Here is a 24,495-nt window from a genome sequence, read left to right on the forward strand (position 1 = left end):
GTCATATCCCACATCATGCCTTCGGGTGAAGAGAAACCTATCGCCTTCGCATCACGCACCTTGAACAAGGCCGAGAGTAACTATGCGCAGATCGAGCGCGAGGCCCTGGGAATCGTTTTTGGAATTCGAAAATTTCATCAGTACCTGTTTGAGAGAAGGTTCACACTCCTGACAGACCACTGTCCATTGACTTCAATCTTCGGGCCCCACACCGGAATTCCGTCTCTCGCTGCAAGCAGGATGCAAAGGTGGGCTTTACTGTTGTCAGGACACACATATGACATCAAATATCGCAAATCAGACTTGCACGGCAACGCAGACGGTCTCTCGAGGCTACCCTTGCCTGTTACTCCCCCAGAGCCTCGTCAGATAGACATCTTCTACTTTAGACAAGTGGAGGGAGCACCTGTCACTGCAGTTCAGGTGCGAAGGTACACCCGCAATGATCCAGTCCTGTCTGAGGTAATGGACGATGTCATTCGAGGGAGAGCTATAGGAGATTCTCCTAGTTTGAAACCTTACGTTTCAAAAAGAAATGAGCTCCCCGTCCAGGCAGGTTGTCTTCTTTGGGGACGCCGTGTCATCATTCCGCCACCTCTGAGGGAACCTATACTGCAACAACTTCATACAGGCCACAGTGGGATGGTTCGGATGAAGGAAATGGCAAGAAGCTACTTCTGGTGGCCAGGTCTCGATGGGAATATTGAGGAGAAAGCCAAAACATGTTCCCCATGTCAAAGGGCCTGGAATGTTCCACAGCTGGCAACCCTACACCCCTGGGATTGGCCTGCAGAAGTGTGGCAGTGAGTACATGTGGACTTCGCCGGTCCTTTCGAAGAGAAGATGTTTATAGTGGTTGTGGACGCTCGTAGGAAGTGGCTGGAGGTTGCTGTGATGAGGTCTACCACGGCAGAGAAAACAATTGAGAAACTTGGTGAGATGTTCAGCCGTTATGGCTCACCGGAACAACTCATAAGTGACAACGGTCCACAATTTGTATCACAGGAGTTTGCAACCTTCCTGCATGTGAATGGTGTCCAACATATCAGGTCTGCGCCCTATCATCCCTCTACTAACGGCCAGGCAGAAAGGTTTGTGCAAACTTTGAAGCACGCCTTGAAGGCATCGCAAGGTCAGGGCTCAATCCACCAACGTCTGAACAGCTTCCTGTTGTCCTACAGGAACGAGCCGCATGCCACAACCAAAACTTCCCCCGCTTCACTCATGATGAAGAGGCAGTTGCGGACAAGTTTTGACTTACTCAAACCTCCAAGGGCAGAACAGGTTGTCCATCGTCAACAACAAGCTCAAGTTGAAAAGAGAGAGAAAAGAGCCAAGGAGAGACGGTTTCACCCTGGAGAGCACGTCCTAGCTCGAAACTACAACACTGGACCGAAATGGGTTCCTGCTATGGTGATCGCGCAGACGGGCCCTGTGTCTTACACGGTTGAGACTGCTGAGGACATCGTCTGGAGAAGACACACAGATCAACTGTTGCTAGGAGCAGAGACAGCCACAGAGGCTCCAACGGCTGGTTGGCTTGAACTGTTTCCGGATGATACCGCAAACCAGCATCCTTTGCCACAGTGCTCTTCTCCAACACAGGAAGTCAAAGAGACTGTTCCACCTGTGCAAACTCCTGACTTTCGACTGACACAGCCACCTTCTCCATCCAGGCCTGTGTCAATGCCTACTGCTGTGGAAGCCAGCGATGACCGCCGGTATCCTGTCAGAGAGCGGCGGCCTCCAAGACGCTTGGATCTGTAGGCTTAGTGACTTACCCACAAGACTGGGGGAGAATAAACCCCAGGGTAAAGTCAGGGTTTGAGGCAGTCTACCTCTACCCTAGGTTCGTTGAGTGCATTGAAAGTAACTTACCTGTTGAGGAATAATGTGGACCTTCCATTTAAGAGGGGAGGAAATGTTATGTATTGTGTGTTCTATTGTGTGTTCTCCTCCCACCTGTGGTGGCGCTGTCACAGGAGATAAATGGTTGGGTGTTCTCTGTTAAGTTTAGCTCTCTTTGTTCGGAACTTTCCAGAACTTCCTTTCCTTCCAATAAAGCACTTCATGTTTGAATCTCTGAGTTCTGAGTCCTAAATTGTGTCTAGGTAGAAAGGTACCGACACAACATCATCCACCATGTTTTTCACAATAACTGAAAATTTTAATGTCCGAACAAGGGTTAAAATAAAACGTTTAACAATTCAAAAAATTACATATTTCACAATAACTTGATTATTTTACATTGAATTATCTTTTAATGCCTTTATTAAAATTTGTATTTGAAGGCCCCAGCTTGATATTTTCACCCAGATTTGTGATGCTGTGGGCTTAATTTGGATTGTGCAGTCTGAGCATGTGCCGTTTACCTAAATCCCCAGGAGGTATCAGTACCATTTCATCAGCTGTGCTGATGGAATAATTTTCAGAAGCTTCTAACACTTTCCACTCAGTCATCTTTCTTCAAACAGATCCTTCAAAAAACAGTCTTAATATAGCTTTCCATAGTGCCCCTGTGGGCAACTTCAAGGACTCTGCTTTGCGCTAAAAAAACCCAAGAGGACACATTTCAAAAACTTGACCACTATGGGAATTATTAGCTAAGAACCCACGTTACACTATTCCTTAGTGCTCGCTGTTAGTGCTCCAAAACGCTGCCCCCTTTTGATGTATCTTACGCTATATATTTGCTCTTCCACTTTAGGTCTACCAGCACCACACATTCTCTGACTTATAAGGCAGGGAGGTAACCAGGTCCCAGGCCCATGCCAGTATTGTTATGAGGTCCACCAGTTAAGACTGGATCATCTGGCCTTTGGTTTTTCTTGTGTAACCTTTGCTTTCTACCCACCCGTCATGGCATAGCCAAACCCAGGAAGTTAGATTGTAGGTGCAAACCATGACCCCATTCACTGGAGCACCAATGCACTGTGTACGATTTGGATCACAGGTCACACACAGATTACCCAAAGGGCTTTAGGAGTTTGTAAGGCTTTTTATTAAAGAGCTACAGTTTCAAGCATAATCAGATATTACATGTGGTTAAGATAAGTATAATAGACATACAACCCGCGACAGTAGAGAGCGAACTACGACCCTTGTCATTTGACCTTGCTGACATTTCTGCTATCCGTTCCCGGCTGCATTTCAGTTTGTTGTCAGTCTCTATTCTAAGAATTAAAACTCCATCTTTGAATCTAAGAGCTATTTCTTACAACTGCTCTGTTTGCAATATTTACTAAGAACATAAGAAATAGGAGCAGGAGTCGTCATTTGGCCCTTCGAGCCCATTCAATAAGATCACGGCTGATCTTCTACCTCATCTCCACTTTCCTGCACTATCCCCATAACCCTTGATTCTCTTAATATTCAAAAATCTATCGATCTCTGTCCTGAATATACTCAACGACTGAGCCTCCACAGCCCTCATTTTTCTAAACTCTAGAGAATATAGGCCTAGTCTACTCAATCTCTCCTCATAGGACAATCCCCCCATCCCAGGAACCAGTCTGGTGAACCTTCGTTGCACTCCCTCTATGGCAAGTATATCGTTCCTTAGGTAAGGAGACCAAAACTGTACACAATACTCCAGGTGTGGTCTCACCAGGGCCCTATATAATTGCAGTAAGACGTCTTTACTTATCTTATTTATATACTCATTAAAGCAAGAGGAAATATCCACAAAGACAGCACTAATGCACTACAGACTTATTAGCGTAATAGTTACATTTTCATTTGCACTTGCCGTGAGCACAAGGGAAAATCATCTTTTTGTCGATACACAAGAATTCTGCAACAGGCTCTTTTAATGGAACCGACAGGGCCACTCTCTTTGATTTGCTTCATGGTTAAATGTAAATCATTGCTGCTTTTTTTTCCATTTGTCAATTGAGTTAGGATGTGTAATGTACTGTATCTTTTATAAGATACATACTAGTCGATCTCCTGTGGCATTTCACACCGAGAGTCAGGACCATGTGTTCTCTTCAGGGGAAGGACATTGAGAATTGGATTGGGTACATAGAAATAATCTAGTCACGCTGTACTTAAACACGCCCACCTGGAGTTCCTGCTGCACCAGCCACAGGTGGGAGGGTGTAATTACAACGTGACAAGATTAAATAGGCAGATTCCATTATAATTGAGCAACTTATAATGGAAAAATTGAAGTGTACGCAAATGTAAGAGTTTAAATACATTATAGATAGATAGATTTGGTTCCTGAAATATGTTATACAAAAGTCCTTGGGGGCAAAATTGGCCCGCGTCCACTGTCATCACCTGATGCAGATTCAGGGGACGCGGGCCAATTTTGCCATTTATGGTCACTAACATCGCCTGGGTGCTAAATTTAGCGCCTGGCGAAAAATAGCGCTGGCGATCGGTAAATTCAGTTTTAGCACCCCAAGAGGGAGGTGGAGCTCTTAAAGTGCTAACTCCGAATATCAGGGCGGTGCGTTCTGCAGCGCTATGCACTGGGCCACGTAGCGTTGTCGCCTGGAAGGGCTCTTCCCCTCATTAAAGGGGAGGGCCCAAGCCCACAACTCTGCGGGGCCCTACCTGGACCACCGGGGAGCAGGGTGCCGTGCCAGCAGCCCGGCACACAAGAGGAGCGCCGGGCTGCCAGATCGCGGTACGCGCCCCATGTTCAAAGAGGCAACAGGCCGCGACAAGTCGGCCGATTTTTTTCCCCGCCCGCCACCTCCCCTTTACTTATTGCTCTGCAAGCCTCCTGTCGCTCCGTTCCTGCCCCCTGAATCGGTTACTGTCATCGCCTGGTGCAGATTCAGGGGACGCGGGCCAATTTTGCAGTTGGGGCGAAAACGGGGCGCTGCACACAGTGATGACGTCGTCATCGCCTGTGCAGCAGAGCGGGGCGCTACCGGTTACCACCGCCGCTAAACTCCCGGTGAATTTAGCGGGAGTCATTAGTGGTGCCGTGCCTGGGTGCCCTGTTAGCGCCCTCTGTGGGTGGTGGGGGGGTGGGGGTAATGAGAGGCGCAAGTGCTAGCCCATATATGAGGTTTAAATTACACTGTGTGATATTGATGACACATTGGTTCATACACATCTGTAAAATGGCTTTGTTCATTATTTTAACAAAATTGTTAAGCACTTTAAGTAATGGGTTAGAATAGCAAGCAGGAATATCTCACAAATACATAAACTAATAACGTACAAATATCATACAGCAGAATTTCAACCCTATTTTTCCAAAAGTTGACGTTCTCTCTTTTTAAGACAAAGGGCTGGATTTTCATTGAGGAGGCGGGTAGGAGGCGGGACTACAACTTTCAGGGTTGTAGACCTGCCTCCATCGAGTTGTGGCCAACCCATGCAATTTTGACTTGATTGACCTTGTTGAGCCCGCCCAGCGGGCTCAGCAGGCCAATTAGGGGCCACCCGGCAACAGGTGACATCACAGATTGATATTTCATCTGTCAAGATCTTTTGACAGATGAAATATCAGCATTTGACAGCTGTTTGAAGCTGTCAAACACTGACAATCTGTACACCAAGTTAATTCCTTCCTCTAAGGTTGATTTAGAGATCTCCCCGGAACAGAAAGCTGAAAGCTGGAACTTTTGACAGCTCGCGGCCATTCCGCTTTCTGTGCCGGTGACATGAGGGACTCCCGAGACCTGAAGGAAGGAAGGCTGTAAAGGTAAGTACATGTAAGTAAAACTTCTTTAAACACTTTACACACACCAAACACACTTACCTCTTCACTCATGCACCCATCACTCACCTGAACACCGGACATCTCGACCCCTCCAAGCCCTTCATCCCGACGACCCGCCTCGCTAACTTGGCGTGGTTTGGAGCCGTCGAGAATCCCACATTTCACCAATGAAAATAGGGATTAGGCTAAAAACTGCCTGTTAACTACCTGTTAACAGGCAGTTAATTGGCACTAATCCCCTTCCCCCCTCGGGGAGGCGGGTCCCACTGCGGGTCGGGTACCCGCCTCCTTTGAAACTGGCATGGAGGCGGGTTGGGGGCGGGATGGGTTCGTGCCTCCCGATTTCAGGATTTTAACCCCCCACACGCCTCCAATCCCGCCTCCACGGCCCAATGAAAATCCTGCCCTAAATCTCCCTTTCTCCTTTCTTGAGTCACTCTGTGGCATTCACCATGTCTAGTTGAGAAGATGCAAGAGTAATTTCCCCAGAGTTACACCAATATTGCTCTGGAATTGGGCACTAGCAGATGTGCACAAGCAGCACAGATGATTATCCCTCTAAGTTTCCATGGGAAAGTCTCTGATTCCCACTTGGTACCTGGACATGGAAACAGAAGTGAAATTAAGAATTCAGTGTTGGCAGGATTGTCGGTACATCTAATCATTTCATGGAACTGTGGCACAGTGCTCCAGTGCAGTGTATCACTGAGCCACCTAGTAAATTTTATAGGGCAGATTCTATGAATAATGATTTCAAAATCCTGTGGAATTTCCGTGCTCAAATTCTTAAAATGTGCTTTGAATGTGCAAACCTCTTGCCCAAGGGTCCAATGAGATTTCGGCTGAGTCCCTAAAGTTCTGCTGCTGCCTTCCCCACCCTGAGCCTCTAATGTCTTCTTATAGAGTCATAGAGTAATACAGCACGGATAGAGGCCCTTCGGCCCATCGTGTCCGCGCCGGCCATCAAGCCCTGTCTAATCTAATCCCATATTCCAGCATTTGGCCCGTAGCCTTGTATGCTATGGCATTTCAAGTGCACATCCAAATGCTTCTTAAATGTTGTGAGGGTTTCTGCCTCCACAACCCTTTCAGGCAGTGAGTTCCAGACTCCAACCACCCTCTGGGTGAAAAAGTTCTTTCTCAAATCCCCTCTAAACCTCCCGCCCTTTACCTTGAATCTATGCCCCCTAGTTATCGACCCCTCTACTAAGGGAAAAAGCTCCTCAGCATCCATCCTATCTATGCCCCTCATAATTTTGTACACCTCAATCATGTCCCCCCTCAGCCTCCTCAGCTCCAAGGAAAACAAACCCAACCTGCCCAGTCTCTCTTCATAGCTGAAGCGCTCCAGCCCTGGTAACATCCTGGTGAACCTCCTCTGCACCCTCTCTAACGCGATCACATCCTTCCTGTAGTGTGGCGACCAGAACTGCACACAATATTCCAGCTGTGGCCTAACCAGTGTTTTATACAGCTCCATCATAACCTCCTTGCTCTTATATTCAATGCCTCGGCTAATGAAGGCAAGTATCCCATATGCCTTTTTTACCACCTTATCCACCTGTTCCGCCGCCTTCAGGGATCTGTGTACTTGCACACCCAGATCCCTCTGACCCTCCGTCTTGCCTAGGGTCTTTCCATTCATTGTGTATTCCTTTGCCTTGTTAGTCCCCCCAAAGTGCATCACCTCGCACTTTTCCGGGTTAAATTCCATTTGCCACTGTTCCGCCCATCTGACCAACCCATCTATATCGTCCTGCAGACTGAGGCTACCCTCCTCGCTATTTACCACCCTACCAATTTTTGTATCATCCGCGAACTTACTGATCATACCCTTAACATTCATATCCAAGTCATTAATGTAGACCACAAACAGCAAGGGACCCAGCACCGATCCCTGTGGCACCCCACTGGCCACAGGCTTCCAGTCACAAAAACAACCTTCGACCATCACCCTCTGCCTTCTGCCACTAAGCCAGTTTTGTATCCAATGTGCCAAGGCACCCTGGATTCCATGGGCTCTTACCTTCTTGACCAGTCTCCTGTGCGGGACTTTATCGAAGGCCTTACTGAAATCCATGTATACCACATCCACTGCGTTACCCTCATCCACACACCTAGTCACCCCCTCAAAAAATTCAATCAAATTAGTCAGACATGATCTTCCCTTGACAAAGCCATGTTGACTATCCCTGATTAATCCTTGCCTCTCCAAGTGGAGACACATTTTGTCCCTCAGGATTTTTTCCAATAATTTTCCTACCACTGATGTTAGGCTCACTGGCCTGTAGTTCCCCGGTTTTTCCCTACTACCCTTCTTGAATAATGGTACTACATTAGCGGTTCTCCAGTCCTCTGGCACATCCCCTGTGGCCAGAGAGGTCCTGAATATATGTGTTAGAGCCCCCGCAATCTCCTCCTTTGCCTCACACAGCAGCCTGGGATACATTTCATCCGGGCCTGGGGATTTATCCATTTTTAGGCCAGCTAAAACCGCCAATACCTCCCCCCGCTCGATGTTAATATGTTCGAGCATATCACAGTCCCCCCGCCCTATTTCTATGTCTACATCGTCCTTCTCCATAGTGAAAACAGACGCAAAAAATTCATTCAGAACCCCTCCTACATCTTCCGGCTCCACACACAGATTGCCACTTTTGTCCCTAATGGGCCCTATTTTTTCCCTAGTTATCCTCTTACCCTTAATATACTTATAAAACATCTTCGGATTTTCCTTTATTTTGCTTGCCAGTGTTATTTCATGGCCCCTCCTTGATCTCCTAATTTCTTTTTTAAGTATCCCCCTGCACTTTTTGTACTCCTCTAGGGCTTCCTCCGTCTTTAGCCTTTTGTATCTACCAAAAGCCCTCCTTTTTTTCCTAATCCATTCCCGTATATCCCCTGACATCCAAGGTTCCCTGTGGTTTTTGGAACCACCCTTGACCTTTACGGGAACATGTTGCCATTGTATGTTCTCAATCTCCCTTCTGAAAGCCTCCCATTGCTCCGATGCGGATTTTCCTACAAGTAGCTGATCCCAGTCCATTTTGGCCAGATCCTGCCTTATCCTATTAAAATCGGCCTTCCCCCAATTTAGAACCTTTATTTCCGGCCCATCCCTGTCCTTTTCCATGGCCACCTTAAATCTTACCATATTATGGTCACTATCACCAAAGTGCTCACCTACTAGCACTTTTTCCACTTGGCCGGCCACATTCCCGAGAATTAGGTCCAGTACCGCCCCCTCTCTTGTAGGACTTTCTACATGCTGGCTCAAAAAGCTCTCCTGGATGCACTTTAAGAATTCTACACCCTCTGAGCCTTTCACACTCTGACTATCCCAGTTAATATTGGGGAAGTTGAAATCCCCCATTATTATTACCCTATTATTTGCACATTTCTCTGAGATTTGCCTACATATCTGTTCCTCTATCTCCCCCTGACTGTTTGGAGGCCTATAGTACACTCCCAGCAAAGTGCTTGCCCCCTTTTTGTTTTTAAGCTCCACCCATATGGCCTCATTAGAGGACCCTGCTAATATATCATCCCTCCTTACTGCAGTAATTGACTCCTTAATTAATATTGCGACACCCCCTCCTCTTATACCTCCCCCTCTGTCTCGCCTGAAGATTCTGTACCCCGGAATATTGAGCTGCCAGTCTTGCCCTTCCCTCAACCATGTCTCCGTGATAGCAACAATATCATACTCCCATGTGTTTATCAACACCTTCAGTTCATCCACCTTATTCGCAAGACTCCTTGCATTAAAATAGATGCCATCCAGCCTTGCCCTTATATATTTGCCCTGTCTACCAAGCTGACTTGTTTTTTTCTCTATAATTGGCAGCACATCCCCCCCTATTTCAGCTCCCCTCTGTATCCCATCCCCCTGCCAAGTTAGTTTAAACCCCCCCCCAACAGTGCTAGCAAACCTCCCCGCAAGGATATTTGTCCCGCTCTGGTTCAGGTGCAACCCGTCCGACTTGTACAAGTCCCACCTTTCCCAGAAGCAGGCCCAGTGATCCAGGAAAGTAAAACCCTCCCCCCTACACCAACTCTTTAGCCACGCATTCATCTGCTCTATCCTCCCATTCCTATACTTACTAGCACGTGGCACTGGGAGTAATCCAGAGATTACAACCTTTGAGGTCCTGCTCTTTAATCTGTTACCTAGCTCCCTAAATTCTTGATGCAGGACCTCATCCCTCTTTTTACCTATGTCGTTGGTACCAATGTGGACCACGACCATTGCCTGTTCACCCTCCCCCTCCAGAATGCCCTGCAGCCGCTCAGTGACATCCTTGACCCTGGCACCAGGGAGGCAACAAACCATCCTGGATTCACGTCTACGGCCACAGAAACGCCTATCTGTTCCCCTTACTATAGAATCCCCTACCACTATTGCTCTCCCACTCTTTTTCCCCCCTTCCTGGGCAGCAGGAGCACCCCCAGTGCCAGGAAGTTGGCTGCTGCTGCCTTCCCCTGGTGAGTCATCCCCCTCAACAGTATCCAAAGCGGTATACTTGTTTGAAAGGGGGATGCCCGCAGGGGTTCCCTGCACTACCTGCCTGCCTTTGTTGCTCCGCCTGATGGTCACCCCCTGTGCCGCCCTGCCCTGAGGCGTGAACAACTCGCTAAACGTGCTATCCACGAGCCTCTCAGCATCGCGCATGCTCCAAAATTCATCATTCTTCTTAGGCAGTCCCTCGGAACCGAGGATGACTTGCTTCCACACTAAAAATGAGTTCGCAGGTGACTGATGAGTCCAATGCGGGACCTACAGTCTCTGTCACAGGTGGGGCAGACGGTGGTTGAAGGGGCGGGTGGGTGGGGTGCTTGGGTTGACGTGCGCTCCTTGCGCTGCCTGCGCTTGGCTTCCGCTTGCTCCCGGCGAAGAGACTCGAGGTGTTCGGCGCCTTCCCGGATGCTTTTCCTCCATTTTGTGTGGTCTTGGGCCATGGATTCCCAGGTGTCGATGGGGATGTTACACTTTTTCAAGGAGACTTTGAGGGTGTCCTTGAAGCGTTTCCTCTGCCCACCTGGGGTTCTTTTGCCATGCCGGAGCTCTGAGTAGAGCGCTTGTTTTGGGAGTCTCGTATCGGGCATACGGACAATGTGGCACGGCCATCGGAGCTGATTGAGCGTGGTCAAAGCTTCGATGCTGGGGATGTCAGCCTGAGCAAGAACACTGACGTTGGTGCGCCTATCTTGCCAATGGATTTGCAGGATCTTGCGGAGGGCTCTAATGAGGCAACTGCCCACCAGCTACTTTGGTACAGTTGCTTAACATTCCTTTCATTCCTCCTTTTCTATACCTCAGTCATTGACCTACTCCAGATCAGTTGAGAAGAATGTGGAAGCATTGTACTCCAATATATTTACATGTGCAAATCATTGGGGTCCATTTCTACAACAAACTATGCACAAAATAAAGTACACTGCCTGACAGCTCAGATAACAGTGGAAGGAAATAAAACAACAGCGTCAATAACCCTTTTAAAAATTAGCACCTCACTAATGGTGAGCAACAATTTCGGGACTGTTTTTGATAATTCAATTGAGTGTGAAGTATTTGAACATTTGCCTATAATTGCACAAGTCAAATGAATTGGGCTTTATTATAATAATAAATAACATTTGAATTTATATAACAACTAATCACATCAAAATGATTTAAGGTCCTTCACACAATGAATTACTTTTGGAGTGCAGCGACTGCTGTTAGAATCATAGAATGGTTACAGCACAGAAGAAGGTCATTCGGCCCATCAAGCCCGTGCTGTTATGTCGGGCCTTTCACATCAGTACCTTACATGTTAGGTACACAGTAGTTTGTGATTAACAGGTGAGTGTTGTATGAATGCATTCAAGCATAGAACCAGGCAGACAGGCTTCTAACTACGATCTTCTCTGTATTGGTAAAATGGCTGACTGCTGCTTTCCCGGGTAATTCCCATAATGCAATGCACATTACATTACCGTATTTACTGGTGTCAAACTCGCACATTACATTACCGTATTGATTGGTGTCAAACTCGCAATCAATACATGACATCCCTCTTTTCCTTGGAAACAAACTTGCAGTTTGCAAACAGTTGCTTACAATAACACTGCATAACTTATTTGATTTATAAACTTTTTACAAACTTGTGTCTTACCACACAACTAAATAATTCCTAGGTTTAAACATTTAACATCACCCATGCAGTTCTCGCAGTTTATGTTGTGACATAATCAGACAGTCTGTGGGGTTTTCTTTTAACCCTTTGAGGTCTGGTTGTATTGGGTATGTCTGACATGTTGGTGTCAGTGGGTATTGCCTGTGTCACAGTGGTATGTGTGTCAGGGTCTGCTATACTGTCCTCAGTCCCTTGTGTTTCCTCCTGTTCATGGAGTGTCTCCTTTGGTCCATTGGTTCTGTATTTCTTCACAAACGTAGTGTTTCTCGAGTAGCGTGCTCCTTCTGGAGATTCGACTACTGCTTGACTCCCTGTTTTACTCAAAACTTTGTGCGGTGTGGCATTAAAAGGAGTGGTGAACTTGTCCACTTTGTCCTGCCGTACCAGCACCATGTCGCCAACTTCCACCTCTGAGTATTGTGTTCTCCACTGTTCATCTGCATACAATTTGGACTTGCCTTTTTGTTCTGCGTCCCGGTCACGTACTTCCATGTCTGCGCACGACTCTGTTATGTCTGGCAGCTTTCCTCTCATTTTCCGTTTAAAGAGCAGCTCTGCCGGGCTCTTTCCTGTCGTGGCATGGTCAATGCTCCTGTACACAGTCACATATTTTCTAAGTTCATGTTTCCAATCTAGTCCTTCTGACTGAGCAATTCTGATTCTCTTCATCAGCGATGCATTCTGGCGCTCGACTTCTCCGTTAGCCTGAGCCCATTTTGCTGTTGTTTTCAGGTGTTTGATCCCATTGTTTTCACAGTATTGTTTGAATAATTCAGATCTGAATTGGGGTCCATTATCAGATTTGCAGGTGATTGGCAAACCATGACGGCTGAAGATTGACTCTAAACTATCAATAACCTTCTCTGTTGTTGTGGAGGTCATGATGTCGTATTCGTAGTAGCGACTATAATAATCAACTACCACAAGAATGGAGTGGTTGGATGGCAAGTGTCCCAGTAAGTCTATAGCTACATCCTGCCAGGGGCCCTCCGGTAATGGTGTTGGTCTCAACGGTTCAGGTGGGTCGGGTCTGGCTACTATCTGACAGCCGTGGCACGCTTTACAGTGTTTTTCAGCTGCCTTGTCCATGCCAGGCCACCAAACCTTGGTTCTGAGATGTTGCTTTGTTCCAACTATTCCCAAGTGTCCTTCATGTGCGAACACCAGGGCTCGTGCGTGTAACACTGTGGGTAGCACGATGCGTGTTCCCCGAAGAACTAGGTACCCCACTACGCACAGCTCGTTTGCAATTGCTGCATAAGCTTTACAGTTCTCAAAATGTCCATTTGTGATTGCCTTCCGTACCTCAATCAGCTCTGGGTCGGTAGCAGAGGCTTCCTCCACCTCTCTAGTAGTGAGTGCTTTTGGTGTCGCACTCACAGCTACAAATCTCACATATTCATCTGAGCCATGAGAATATCTCTCCTGTTTTGCTGTCTCCCCCAGCAATCGTGACAGTGGGTCTGCAATGTTTTGCTTGCCTGGAATGTGTATCACCTTAAAATCGTACGGCTGTAATCTAAGTACCCATCTCTCTATACGGGCACAGGGTTTAGAGTGTGGGCCGTATATCACTTGTAATGGCTTATGGTCAGTTACCAAGTTAAATTTTCGGCCATACACATATGGATGCAGCCTCTCACAAGCCCATACAAGAGCTAAGGCCTCTCTCTCTGTTTGAGAGTATTTCCTCTCACAGTCTGTTAAACTACAACTTACATAGCATATTGGCACCTCTTGTCCCTGTTAGTCCTGAACTAGTACTGCTCCTAAACCTACAGGACTGGCATCTGCTATCACCTTGGTTGGTGTGTCCTTATCAAAATACGCTAAAGTGCCGGCTCTGGCCAACTCTACCTTGAGTGCACTGAATGACTGTCTCTGTTGTGATCCAAATTTAAATGGTGTGTCTTTTCTCGTCAGGCGTCGCAGTGGCTCTGTTAGCGTTGCAAACTGTGGGATGAATCTGCTACTGTACCCAACGAGTCCCAAGAAACTCCTCACCTCTGTAGCATTCTCTGGTTCCCGAGCTTCTGCCACCGCTCGCACTCTCTCTGCTGTTGGTCCAATGCCCTTTTCAGACAACAGGATTCCCATGAAAATCAATCGGTCCATGTTGAATTGGCACTTCTCTGAGTTTAGTGTCAGTCCACTTTCCATTAGTCTGGTCATGATAGCGTGCAGGCGTCTGTCGTGCGTTTCCTGGTCGTGTGCATGCACGATAATGTCGTCTGAGATGTTTTCAACACCCTCTGTTCCAGCTAAGGCATTAGCTATCTCGTGCTGATATTGCTCACTAGCTGAAGATACACCGAATATCAGCCTCTTGTACCTGTATACTCCGTTATGTACTGCAAACGTTGTGATTTCTCGTGACTCAGGGGTCAGTTCTAGCTGGTGATAACCCCATTTCAGGTCTAGCTTACTAAACACCGTCGAGCCGTTCATACCTTGGAGTATCTCATCAATGGTGGGGATTGGATATCGTTCCCTCACTATTGCCTGGTTTGCTTGTCTCATGTCTAGGCATAACCTTACATCCTTATCCGCTTTTGGTACAATAGCCACAGGATTTACCCATGGGGTGGGACCAGTTACAGGTTTGATAATGTCCATGTCCCTCAATTGTTTTATTTTGGCCTCTACTGCCCCCCTTAAGTTGAATGGTATACGCCTGAGTGGCTGGGCCACAGGCTTCACTTGTGGGTCGATATACAAACTGATCTGTTTTGTGTTCAGCCTTCCTACTCCCTGGAACACCTTTGGATACCGCTGTTCTAGTAGCTGTCTTACATCTACCGCAGCTGAGACATCTGTGCCTATTTTTAAAACTCCCAGTTTCATGGCTGTCTCCCTTCCTAGCAACGGCTCTCCATGGCCTTTAACCACAATGAACTCCGCCTGCTCAGTTCTCTTGCCTATTGTAATCCCACATGTGAATACACCTTTAACTGACAGTGGTCGGCTAGAAGCATAAGAGAACAACTTTCTCTCTGTCTTAGGGACATGTGACTGACACTTAATGTGTTCTGACTTTAATCCTTCCCATGTATTCTCATCTATCACATTACAGTACTAGTTGCACCCAAATCAATTAACATTCTCAGGTTTACTCCCCCCACACAAAAGGTAAGTCTCTCTGTCACGTTATTTCCAGTAACAGCAAATGCACAGTTATTTTGTTTCTCTACATTGTTCACACTGTGTTTCTTTGTACCCTTTGTGCAGCATACTTTGGAGAAATGATCCTTTCCCTTGCACTTATGACACGTTTGTCCGCGTGCTGGGCATTTCGGATCTCTGCCCATGTAGTCTGTGTGTCCACATCTGTAACATTTCCTTTCGTTCCTATCGCCATTTCCCTTTGGTTTCTCTGTCGAGCTTTTTGCATAATACCCTCTTTTCTGTGTAACACGACGAACAGTATCTGTCTCCGCCTTCTCTGTACATGACATGGCTGACATCTGCTCCTCGACGTTTTCACATAGTGAGGTCAATTGTAACGTGTGGGCGAGCGTTAGACCATGCCCTTCCTCTAGCAATTTCCTCCGCACATAGGCTGACGTGCACCTACTCAGGATAGCGTCTCTTATTTGATTATCCGCACCCCCCCCCCCAAAAGCACAGTCTTTAGCAGCCTGCCGCAAGCGAGTAGCAAATTGTTGCACAGCCTCACCTGCCTTCTGGGACAACTTATGAAAGGTCTGTCTAGCAAATGTTGCGTTGACCTGGGGCACGAAGTAGTGATTCAAAGCACTAACCACCGCCATGTAGTCTGCTGGCTCTCCTGTGTCCGGTAGAGTCGAAAAGATATCCTGGACATCTGGTCCTGCTAGGTGTAGAAGTAGAGCTCTTCTCCTCTGCTTTGTGGCAGCTGTAGAGGTATCGTCGATAATGAGCCCTTTGCCATCGGCATAAAGCTCAAAAGACGTTAACTACCTTGTCCATCTTGGATCCACGACAGTGAGGTACTGATATAAAAGGCCACACACAAGAACAGTCACTGCACTCCAAAAGTACTTCATCGTGTGAAGTGCCATGTCTCGATTCATATTCTTCAGTTATTTTTGCAGTTCGCGTAATTCATTTTGAGGGCTGACCTGCAAAGATTTCCTGCATCTGCAAAATTGGAGCATATGTTTGTTGTGGCAGGACTTCCACTTTTGACCCTGACAGATTTTCCAGCCTTGGGGCTATTTCCATCATCTTGCCCGGCTCACTGGCCTCCACGAAGAACTTCACCTGCAGTGGGGAAGGAAACAGGCTGCAGTAAATCCTGGACACTGGGCCAAAAAGAAAAAAAACTGCAAGTGCTGGGACTCTGAAATGAAAACAGATTTTTTTTAGAAATACACAGCAGCATCTGAAAGGATTACATTACATAGGATGTACGGCACAGAAACAGGCCATTCGGCCCAACCAGTCCATGCCGGCGTTTATGCTCCACTCGAGCCTCCTCCCGTCTTTCCTCATCTAACTCTGTCAGCATAACCCTCTCTCCCTCATATGCTTATCTAGCCTCCCCTTAAATGCATCTATACTATTCGCCTCAACCACTCCCTGTGGTAGCGAGTTCCACATTCTCACCGCGCTCTGGGTAAAGAAGTTTCTTCTGAATTCCCTATTTGATTTGTTGGTGACTATCTTATATTGATGCCCTCTAGTTATGCTCTTCCCCACAAGTGGAAACATTCTCTCCGTATCTACTCTATCAAAACCTTTCATAATTTTAAAGACGTCAATTAGGTCACCCTCAGCCTTCTTTTTGCAAGCAAAAAGAGACCCAGCCTGTTCATCCTTTCCTGATAGGTATACCCTCGCATTTCTGGTATCATCCTTGTAAATCTTCATTGCACCCTCTCCAGTGGCTCTATATACTTTTCATAATACGGCGACCAGAATTGTACGCAATACTCCAAGTATAGTCTAACCAAGGTTCGATACAAGTTTAGCATAACTTCACTGCTTTTCAATTCTGTCCCTCTAGAAATAAACCCTAGTGCTTGGTTTGCTTTTTTATGGCCTTGTTAACCTGTGTCACTACTTTTAGTGATTTAGTACTCCGAAATCCCTTTGCTCCTCTACCCCACCCAGACTTGCACCCTCCAAGTAATAAGTTACCTCCCTATTCTTCCTACCAAAATGTAATACCTCACATTTATCTGTGCTGAATTACATTTGCCAATTATATGCCCATTCTGTGAGTTTATTAATGTCTTCCTATAATTCGTTGCAGTCCTCCTCAGTATTAATTATTCCCCCCCCCCCCCCAGCCCCCCAATTTGGAGTCATCCGCAAATTTAGAAATTGTGTTTTTGATTCCAAAGTCTAAATCGTTAATATAAATTGTGGTCCGAGCACTGATCCTTGTGAAACACCACTACCCACCTTCTGCCACTGTGACTAGCTACCCTTTACCCCTACTCTCTGCTCTCTGTCTTGAAGCCAGCTAGCTATCCACTCTGCTACTTGTCCCCTGACTCCACATTCTCTGACCTTATTCATTAGTTTATTATGTGGTACCTTATCGAAGGCCTTTTAAAAATGTAGATAAATTACATCTACTGCATTACCCTTGTCTAGTCTCTCTGTTACCTCTTCAAAAAGGAGGAAACATCGCTTCATGCTCAGCTTGAAGCCCTTTTTCAGAATTAAAGAGCCCTCTAAATGGACTTATCAGAACAAAGATGGTGCAGGGAATAACAGGTAAAATCAAAAGACAGATATACTGAAAACACATACATAGAGGGAATTAATGGGTTATTTGGATAGGAAAAAACAAAAATGTTGGATAATTTGCAAAAGCCATTTTAATCGAGCTATAAAAAAAAACTTTTAATAGGCAAAAGATAAGTAAACCAGCTCCTAGGTAGAAGGGAACAAAGTGAAATTTGAGTGTGTTTGAGGAAGTAGAAGTTCCTCAAGTCAATGTTCAGACCAAAGGGCTATGAAGTGTTTAGGAGGAAGATGAGATATCCTGCACAGCGACTGTGAATAGTAGAAATTTAGCTTAGCCCCAAAAGTATTTGTTGAGTTTCATTGGAAGAGTGCCAAAGACACAAAAATCAGGATAGGAATGGGAAGGAAGATTCAAGTGATGAGTATGGGGGTGGAATCTGGATCATGCTTGTAGGCAAAATGAGGGTTTTCAGTATAGCAGTCACCCAGCCTGCATTTGGTCTCCCTAATATAGAGGAGACTACATCATGAACAGTAAATGTGAAGAATATTTGGACTTTAGATAATAGTGTTGGACGAAATGTGTGGGCAGATGTTGCATCTGCCATGGTTGCATGGAAAAGTGCCTGGGGGAGGAGTAACCTTGAATAATGGAATTTCTTTTTAGGATGTGGGTGATGTGGGCAAGGTGTATCTATTGCCCATTCCTAGCTGCCCTGGGAAGGTGTTGGGCCTTCTCTTTGAACTGCTGCAGTCTTTGTGATGGCGGTGCTCTTAGTTAGGGAATTCCAGGATTCTGAGCCAGCAACGACAAAAGATGATGAAGAGTAAAAGCGGGTGTAGAGGTGGGAAATTCCAGCATGTAGCGGGAGAGAGGGGTGGAGAGGCTATCCTAAGTAGTAGGTTCATATTAATGGAAATAGCTGAAGAAAATCTGATGGATGTTAAAGCTGATGTAATGAAAGCTGAGGACAAGAGGAACCATGTCACTGTTGTTGCAGGCAATAGGTTAATACAATTCACTAGGTTAATTCCAGAGATGAGGGGGTTGACTTATGAGGAAAGATTGAGAATTTAGAAGAATGAGAGGTGATCTTATTGAAACATATAAGATACTGAGGGGGCTCAACAAGGTAGATGCAGAGAGAATGTTTTCCCTCGTGGGGAAATCTAGAACGTGGGGGCACAGTTTTAGAATAAAGGGTCGCCCTTTTAGAACTGAGATGAGGAGGAATTTCTTCTCTCAGAGGGTCGTAAATCTGTGGAATTCTCTGCCCCAGAGAACTGTGGAGGCTGGGTCATTAAATACATTTAAGGTGGAGATAGATAGATTTTTGCAAGATAAGGGAGTGAAGGGTTATGGGGAGCGGGCGAGGAAGTGGCTTTGAGCCCAAGATCAGCCATGATCTTATTGAATGGCAGAGCAGGCTCGAGGGGCCAAGTGGCCTATTCCTGCTCTTATTTCTGATGTTAATACATTTAAGGGTCTTGATGAGGGAAAAGCTTGATAGAGATAAAAGGTTCTGCTGTGGAAATTGAAGTCATTATTACAGATATGATGGAGCCAGAGACATTTTGAAAAAGGAGAGGAGGAAGGGTGATATAAAATGTACACCGCATTGTTGCAGGAGGCTGTAGGTTTGTAATAGATGTTTATGTAAAGCCCATTGCCACAGATGGAGTGAGATAGGTCCATGAAGAGGAGGGAAGAACCAGAGATGTAAAGGAGTGAAATGGGTGAAAATGGGAAGCACAGTCATTAACTTCTTCAGATGAGCAAAGGCAGGAAACAGCACCAATACAATCATCAAGGTAAAGGAGGAAGAGATCAGAGGCGCTGATTTTAATCCAACCCGGTCAGCGGGAATGGGGCAGGTCAACGGTTAAAATTTGAAAAATCAACTTACCGCCCCTTTCCCACCAGAAACCTGCTGACCACCATTTTGACTCCGGAGCTATTCATTATGCTGGTGTTTGGGAATGATGTAGCGTGTGATGGTGCCTCCTCAGAAGGATTCCTCTCCTCTGAGGTGCCTTTTTCTGTGGGTTGCAGCTGCTGAGAAGTACCTAGGGGAAGAGAAAAAGGACAAGAGTTAGCGTAGCACTGAACGGCAAGACAGTAGCAGATGACAAGCATCACAACGGAGCCTGATGTAGTCAATCTGATAGTGCATTTTTCTGACCTGCATGAAAGGCTGCAAGTAATAGCCAGAGACCCTGTTCAGAGAAGCCCCCAGCCTCAAATTCCCTGTTCTGTCAGCTCTAGAGGGGCCACTGATTTTCAGCGCTTGCTGCACCAGTTCGGAGAGGTTCATGATGTTGGCTGGTCCTCCTCCAGTCTTACTCTCTCCCTTATGTTGTGCGCAGTCTTGTCCTGCAGAGAGAGGATGCGAGTTAGCGAGTGTCTCCTACAAAGGAGAGTGCAGATGTGTGAGGCTTTTACATCCACCTCAACAGACAGACAGGGATTTGGTTTAACATCTCATTTGAAAGACAGTATGCAACGTTCCTTGAGTACTGCATTGAAGTGTCATTCTAAATTATATGCTCAAGTCCTGGAATGGGGGTGAACCCATACCTTCTGACTTAGGCAACTGAGCCAAGGTGACACATTGGGAATGTTTCACATATCCCACAAAATAGCTGGGCCCATGCAATGCTAGTGTGGAGCAGCATAGAAACTGTTAGTTGGCACTCATATATCTGTGGCAGTCCTGAGCCATCATAGAATACACATAGGTGACTGCAGGTGTCACCTTTCAAAGGATGGAGCCCACGCAAACACAAACACTGTGACTGATTGTGCAATGTAGGTTATCTCTGCAGCACTTCATAGACCCGATGGCCCATGTCAGTCACAGCCTGTCCCCTGTCATGCCCAGGTAGATGTTTTTTTGTGTTGAGTAATTTGCGCAGTGAGTCATGCACCTTCTACGGCCTCTGTACTCCTGCACTACCCTCTCTTCCTGCTTCTGCCACGCTAAGACACAGCTGACAATGGCCACTGTAGTGTGTGACTAATACTATTCTATTCACCACAATCAGTTCTGTGGTGATACTTTAAAAAAACTTCCCATTAGTTCAGACTAAAGCTTGTTCTGCCTTGAAGTTCAAACAAATCTTAGCTGTGGATATCTCACACTCCTATAGTTCTGCATAGGGTTTGCGCTTCACTAGCTTTTAACAAGGCCATAACAAGGTAATAAATATTTTATGATGGGAGCAAGAATCAGCGTATGCTTTCTACCAAGCTTGCTCCCCTGTTTATGCACATCCACTTTTTCAGCAAAATTAACACACACACCAAATATATAGCCCTCTGTGGGGCTGCTAATAAAAACTACTGGAGAATACAATGCCTAACAATCATATAAAAAAGGCATTTGTTAATGTATCTGACTGTAAATGCACAGTGGAAGCTCAAATCTCCCCAAATAAATGTATTTTGCAAACAGTTTATTCCTCATGGGACATTCAGTTTCTTCTATGTAGGGATGCAAATAGTTTTGTTTTGATGGCAGGAAAGAGGATAAGAGGAGGTTTTGTATTAATGCTGAAGACACTAAGCTAATGGTGGGGGTAAGGGATTGACTTAAAGCATGGTCCTTTGGGAAGGATTGGAAATTTAAAGAATTTGCACTAACAACAACAGAAAATGCTGGAAAAACTCAGCAGGCCAGGCAACATCCGTGGAGAGAGAAATAGAGTCAACGTTTCAGGTCCAAACCCTTTGTCATGATTCTATTTTTCTCTCCACAGAGAGTCTTGACAAAGGGTTTCGACCTGAAACGTTGACTCTATTTCTCTCTCCACGGATGTTGCCTGGCCTGCTGAGTTTTTCCAGCATTTTCTGTTGTTATTTCGGATTTCCAGCATCCGCAGTATTTTGCTATCGTAAAGAATTTAGCACTATTGCCTGATCTTTGGTCTATGTTGAGTGAGATGATCTCAACCGAGGTGGCAGAAGAGGCACTACAATTGTCTCTAGGTTGGGCAGGGGGAAATCAGTCAAAGTCCTGCTCCTGATGCTATCCAGTGACCTCTGTTGGGAGCATGTGTTGGTGGATTTGTTTTGTTAATTATGTGGGCAACACTGGCAGGGCCACATTTACTGCCTTGAGAAGGTGCTGGTGGGACTTACTTCATGCTTTATAACAATTGTTTTTACAACTGAATGGCTTCTTAGCCCACTTCAGAGGGCAATAAAAGTTACCAGCGTGGGTACCACGTAAGTCAGACAAGTCCACTTTCCTAAGGACATTAGTGACCCAGTTGTTTTCACAAAATCCAATAGCTTTCATAGTCATTTTCTCTTGTGCCAGAATTACCAGATTTATTGATTTCAAATTCACAACTTGGCATTCTGGGATTTGAATTCATGACCTCTTCTAGTCCAGTGTCTATAACCATGTCATACCTGGTTTGGTGATGATGCGATTGGGCTTGGCTGTGATGGGCGCGGTGGTCAAATAGGTCCATAGGTTGAGCCCGCCCGATGAATGGGGAAAATTGCTAATGCAGGAATCTGGTGCCTGGAACAACTTAAAAAACTGGCTGCCACCTGGGCAACAAGATGTATCAGGCCTAGGGCCCTGCCAGCCAATCTACTGGTGGGGAAGAATGCACTGATCACCCTGAGATCACTAGGGATTTGAATTTTAAGCCCTCTCCTCTGGCCCTAGCAATGCTGGATACTATTAAAATGGTGGTGTGAGGCCATTCGGCCCATTGTGCCTGCGTCGTCTCTTTGAAAGAGCGATCCAATTAGTCCCATTCCCCTACTCTTTCCTCATAGCCCTGCAAATTTTTCCTTTTGAAGTATAAATCCTATTAATTTTTACGGTTGCTATTAAATCTGCTTCCACCATCCTTTCAGGCAGTGCATTCCAGATCATTACAACTCGCTGCATAAAAAATTCTCCTCATCTCACCTCTGGTTCTTTTGCCAATTATCTTAAGTCTGTGTCCTCTGGTTACTGACCCTCCTGCCAGTTGAACAGTTTCTCCCTATCTGCTCTATCAAAACCCCATTTCATTTTGAACACCTCTATTAAATCTTCCCTTAACCTTCTCTGCTCTAAGGAGAACAATCCCAGTGACCAGGTCAATCAATGGTATGCTGGCCTTCATTACAAGAGGATTTGAGTACAGGAGTAAAGAAGTCTTACTCCAATTATATAGGGCCTTGGTGAGACCACACCTGGAGTACTGTGTACAATTTTGGTCTCCTTACCTAAGGAAGCATATACTTGCCATAGAGGGAGTACAACAAAGGTTCACGAGATTGATTCCTGCGATGGCGGGACTGTCGTATGAGAAGAGATTGAGTAAACTAGGCCTGTATTCTCTTGAATTCAGAAGAATGAGAGGGGATCTCATTGAAGCATACAAAATTATTACAGGGATTGATAGGGTGTAAGCACTCACCCACTCTGCCTATTTCTGTCCTTTGCACAGCATTTGAATATGGCCACTCATATATGGGGGACTGCCGCGGTAGATTGGGGAGCTGACGAATGATTTCCCAACCCATTTGCCACCCAAGTCTGCTTGAGTCATGCCTGGGAGCAGAAAATCTAGGTCAAGAGATTCTAGGAAGAGGGAAAACCATGTGACCCAAGGAGCATTTGGGGTTCCACCATTTTCCCCAGTGCGGCTAAGCTGGGGAGGGGGAAAAAATGAGCCAGGGCGAATGTATGGAATGGACTGCCAAGGGAAATCAGCCAAGGTTTATTGTATCAGGAAATTCAAGAGAGAGTTGGATGAGTATCTGGCGAAAAAATTGATAGAGGAGTATGACAGATAGCGTGGGGTATGATATTTCCTACACACTGGAACCAGCCAGATGAATGACTCCTTGTTCAATCCTATGTTCCTGCACCTGATTGTACCAGGGGATACCAACTGAAAAGCGCATGTTGCAAGTTGAAGGTCTGCAGTACATACGTTTGTAAGGGGTTTACCTTGAGAGATTTCCCTGAGGTTTCTCTCTCTAGAGGCCTCTCTCTCTTGCACAGTAAAACCTTGAGTGGTTCGACCCACTCGCCCCTTAGATTCTATACTCTGGACTTAGGCGCAGGAACTACAATGTAGAGAAAACTCTTGTAGACCAAGTTTGATGAAACAAAATGAAATTTTATTGCATAAGGAAAAATATCAAATCAAATGCAAACAGATAAGGGAGTACATGGGAGGGAAAAACACACAAACAAATCATAACGACACAGTACTAACTAAGGCAAATACAGGCATCTTATACTCTACAAAGATCATCATGAAATAAGGAAACACACGGAACATTGAGGGACAACAACTCATGTTAATTGTACCCTTAAATCCACCCCCTTATTAAACCTATCTAGATCTGATTGTGAAGGGCCAGAAACATGCTCACCAATCCCACTAGGAAGTGCAAGGTTTTGAAATCGAGTTTGTGTTTGGTCCTTTCAGGCGTTTCGTCTCCACGTGGATCGTGGAGCCCCTGCGAGCTGCGCCACACCTCTCTCCTGAGGTGGGGGTCGGGGGCGGCTGGACACCGGCGGGCCTGGGTGTCAGCGGGGTCGAGGATCGTCAGCTCGACCCTGGTTAGAGGAGACTTGGGCTGGCTCCCATCGCTTCTTCAGTTTCCTTTCTCCTCTCCCGAGCCGGGGTGGCTGGAAGGTTTCTTCTCTTGGGACCTTTATTTTTTTTTGTCTCTTCTCCCAAGTTGGGTCGATGGCCTCTCGTTCCGGCAACGGCCCGGGGATGGTCGATGATCTCCTGATGTGTTTCCCCGGGGCGGAACGCTGGTTTCGAGACGGCCTTTTCGATGTTGGCTTTCTTCTTCCTCCTGCGATTGCCTGCTTCTTCTTCTGGGTGTCCGGATTCAAGCTGCGTGTTTCCAGCTCTCCAACCCTACGTGTCTGCCTGTGTGTCCAACTGCCGAAAAAGTCTTCCAGATATACTTTCTTC

The sequence above is a fragment of the Somniosus microcephalus genome, chromosome 9, assembly GCF_052327205.1.
Source record: "Somniosus microcephalus isolate GS21.2 chromosome 9, FLI_Smic_1.0, whole genome shotgun sequence".
NCBI classification, from domain to species: Eukaryota; Metazoa; Chordata; class Chondrichthyes; order Squaliformes; family Somniosidae; genus Somniosus; species Somniosus microcephalus.